This window comes from Sciurus vulgaris (assembly GCF_902686455.1).
Source record: "Sciurus vulgaris genome assembly, chromosome: 16".
Lineage (NCBI taxonomy): Eukaryota > Metazoa > Chordata > Mammalia > Rodentia > Sciuridae > Sciurus > Sciurus vulgaris.
In genome coordinates this window covers 17,456,164-17,460,682 of record NC_136477.1, presented here as the reverse complement: position 1 = coordinate 17,460,682, position 4,519 = coordinate 17,456,164, and positions in this window count along the sequence as shown.

The window sequence follows — 4,519 nt, the reverse complement described above, 5'->3', positions numbered from 1 at the left end:
CGCCCCTCCCTCCCTCCGCGGCTGCAGCGCGGCAGCCTGGTGGCTCCGCCCGCGGGGCGTGGCCTATAAAGTCTCCACCCCCTGGGCAGCGCCGGGAGGCAGAGGCGGGCTCAGTGTTCGCGCGGTCCACCATTGGGCCATTTAGGCGGCCAAGCTCCGCCAGCCCAGGGCGTTGATTGGCTAAGAGGAAGAGGCTCCTTTTTTATGTGTCCCTCTACGAGCGCGCCCCCGCGCGCGCACAGACACACAGACACACAGACACACACACACACACACACACACACGCACGCACGCACACACACTCACACACACACTCGCACACTTACGCCACCACCCGCAGTTCATTTGCATAATTTAAAGAGACAGGCGTCATTCCGTTCCTCTGGGTTGAGAAGGAAGGCTACCCCAGCATTTATTGAGCGCCACTGTATGCCAGCCATTGAACAGGGCTCATTTGCTTCCCCCTACAAGGCTGTCAGTGGGACAATATTGATCCTCATTTACATTTGCTCGGAGAGGGCAAAGACATGCTTGGAGGTCACACAGCAAGTCTGCAGCCTCCAGCCCCTCCCAAAAAATGCCATCATGCCACATAACAACTCTGACAGACTCCCATCTAGCTCACCTGAGTCTTCATAAAATGAGACTTATACACAGCCTGCCGATCCAGACAGAATAGGACCTTCTACACAGGGACAGAACACCTGGCTAATGTCCAGCGCCCCATGCTTGGTTATCCACCAACTTCCTCAGCTCAGCGAGGGCAGCCCAGGAGCATGCCCTGAAATCCCACCCTTCCCTTCACTGAGCACCCAGATGCCCTGAAATCCCACCCTTCCCTTCACTGTTAACACTTGGCCGTGCAGACCCTGTGTCTTTGAAACACCCCCAATTTGCCCATTTTTCTGCTCCCCACAGTGGCCCAGGTCAAGGCCAGCTCACTTACAGCCTGGATGCTTCCTCAAAAGGCCTCTGTTTCCTCCATCTCTGTCCCAGACAATCCCTGTTCCCATGGCAACCACATTTATCTGTCTATCCATCCATCTATCTGTGGCCATATGTATACTTAAACATTTCATCTCAGAGCAGTTTTAGATTTACAGAATCATCATGCAGAAGAGCAGAGCCCCACGCCCCGGCTGCCCCATCGTCACACTCACCAGTGTGGCACACTGGTCACCATCAGCGAATCAATATCAAGACACAGTTATGGGGCTGGGGTTGTGGCTCAGTGTCACAGTGCTTGCCTGGCAGTGTGAGGCCCTGGGTTTGATCCTCAGCACCACATACAAATAAATAAAGGTATTGTGTCCACTTACAACTAAAAATATTTTTGAAAGGAGGGGGACTAGAGAAGTGACTCAGTGGTTAAGTACCCTTAGTTTTGATTCCTGCAAAAAGACACAATCATTAACCCACGTGCACACTTCATTCACATTTCCTCCACTTCCCTGAATGTCCCTTTTCTATCCCAGGATGCCGCACGACTTTTTTTTTGGTACCAGGGTTTGAACCCAGAGGTGCCTAACCACTGAGCCACATCCCACACATCCCCAGCCCTTTTTTATATTTTACTTAGAGATAGGGTCTTACTGAGTTGCTTAGGGACTTGCTAAATTGCTGAGGCTGACTTTGAACTTGTGATCCTCTTGCCTCAGCCTCCCAGGGATTACAGGCATGCCCCACACGCCTGGCCCACATGACATTTAGTCCTCACGTCTCCTCTGAACCGAGACAGTTTCTCAGCCTTTCCTTTTATCTTGACAACTTTGATGGTTTTGAGGAGAACTGGCCAGGTGTTCTGTCCTTATCCCTCCACTGGATTTGTTGGATGCTTTTCTCTGGGTCAGACTGGGGTGATGGGCTTGGGAAGGAAGACCACATAGGTGACATCCTCCCCTCCCTTTTTTTTTTGAGACAGGGTCTCACTAAGCTGCCAAGGGCTTCACTAAGTTGCTGAGGCTGGCCTCAAACTTATGATCCTCCTGCCTCAGCCTCTCAAGTTGCTGGGATCACAGGCGTGCACCACCATGACCAGCTTGAAGTGCCCTTCTCGTCACATTGCAGCAAAGGTGGACACTGTCAACATGACATGTCACAGCTGGTGTTCACCTTGACCCCCTGGCTGAGGTGGTGTTTGTCAGGGTTCCTCACCATGAAGTCACTCTGCCGTACCCATTCTGTGCTGTGAGAGGAAGTCCCACAGCTCTCTGCCTAGGAGTGGGGGGTGATGGCCACCTTCTTGGGGGGCTGAGGAGCTATGTAAATTACTTGGATTCTGCCCCCAAAATACATATCTTCCCCCTTTTACTCATTTACTTAATTATTTATGTCAGTATGGGATTTGTGGATATTTATTTCGCACTCTGGGTTATAATCCAATACTACTATATTGATTTTGTGGCTCGTGTTGCAGTTTTGGCTGCTGGAAGTTCTTCCGGTTGGCTCCCATGTCCCTTTGACATTCCTCCCTCTTTGCTGGCTTTTATTTATTTATTTGTTTTTCCTGTGAGGACATCCTACTTTTCTGCCACTGTAAGATGCTCTGGATGCATATATTTCCTGCCCTGGTCCTAGGATTTGCCTTTGTTTTCCAAAGAGTATCCCTGGTGCCTTTAAATAGAGACTGGCTATCTTCATTTGTTTTCTGTTGCTGAACCAAAATACCTGAGACTGGGTGATATATTTTTTTTTTTTTTGGCGGGGTGGGGGCAACTAGTGACTGAACCCAGGGGCACGTTAGCCGTGAGCCACATGCCCCACCATTTTTATTTTTTTATTTTGTAACTGGATCTTGTGATGTTGCTGAAGGCCTCACTAGGGTGTCCAAGCTGACCTTGAACTTGCAATCCTCCTGCCTCAGCCTCCAAATCACTGGGATCACAGGCATGTGCCACCTTGCCTGGCTGAGACTGGGTAATGGTTTATCTTAGCTCAGTTCTGGAGGAGGGCAAGTCTCAGAGCACAGTCCCAGCACCTTTCTGGTGAGGACTCATTGCTATTTCAACTTGTGGTGGAGAGTCCAAGAGGAATCGACGCATGCGGAAGAGACATCACCGGGAATCTTGCAATTGATGCTCCTGTCCAAATGTTACGTGGTACCACACTAATATGCACAACTTTATGTTTTTATGTATTATTTTTAAAATAAATTTAATTTCTTACTAACCCACAAGGGGTTGCCAGGGCTTTCTAGTTGCTCTTCTTCCACTCCCTTGAGAAACACGTGCATCCCTGTTACCCCTAGAGGCTGCCCAAGCGGTTCCACTGGGAATCAAGGCTCCACCTGAGCTTGGAGGGGAGCAAGCAGGTTCAAAGCACAGGTGCCTGCTGCTGGCCGGCGAGAGAGCAAAGGAATGTCCGCACCCCCGCTGGCCTGGGTAGAGAGGAATCTCTACTACTGCAGTGCCCCAGCTTGGGCTGGCCATCGGTCCACGCCGGCGTCTCCGCATCCAGCCCCTCACCACGCGGCTCCTTCTGGCCTCCGCCCCTTGCTAGTCTGTGACCTTCCACCTCACCAGGGAGAAACCCGGCCCCCGCCCTCCAGCCTCCAGTGCCTCAGGGGCTCCATCCCCCCGTGCAGAGCGATCCAGGAGGTTAACCCACACCCGTGGCAGGGGCCCCGGCAGCCTCAGGACCCGCTGCGGGCGGAGCCTCGGCCCCCACCGGCTTCCCCTTGTCCCGGGGCTTCGAGGTTACGCACCTCTCGCTTCCTCCACCGGATCAGGCCTTCGCCTCCGCCGGCCCTCGCTGCAGGAGCGGCCAGCCCCTGCCCTGGCGCCTCCTCCTGCCCGGTACCCTCCACGCGCGCCACTCGAGGCTCGTCGCTCCCTTCTGTGTGCCCGACTTCCCTTGACACCGCCGGCCCCAGGAGGCAGCACCCCATGCCGCAGGCTTGAACGGCTGGTGCTGGGATTCCGGAGAGGCCGCCTGGGGAGGCTTAGAGACGCGACCAGGAGGGGGAGTCGCGAGGCGTGCGTGCTCCATGCGGAGCAGGCGCCCCAGGGTGGGCAACCGCCACCTGCTCCAGGGTCTCCACGTGCCTCCGCAGCAGCAAGGATATTTTTAGTACAAGCTCCTGCAGAGGGGGGCCCCGGCTGGGCCCGACAGCTGTCAGGAGGGATGGGGGTTGGGAAGAGAGAAGAGGAGGCAGGGAGGGGCGGGGGAGGGGAAGGAAGAGGAAGAGGAAGGGAGAGGAGTGGGAGAGAGGGGTGGGGAGAGGTGATTGGGCCATCCACACACAGCCCACAGGCCAAATCCTGTTCCTTCCCTGCTCGTAAATGAAGTTTTATTAGAAGGCAGTCGCGACCATTCATTAGTTCGGTTTCAACAAGTCACCTTTAGTGGTGTCAATAAAGACTGCGGGTGGCTTGCAATGCCAAAAAACTCGGCTTTCTGGCTCATCACACAGTTTGCTAACTATTTGCTGTTCTGGACAAAATGGCCTCTTTGGGGGGATGTTATTCCCAGTTAGGATTTTCTTCTTCCAGGTACAATGGAGGAGCTATTCAGGATCCCT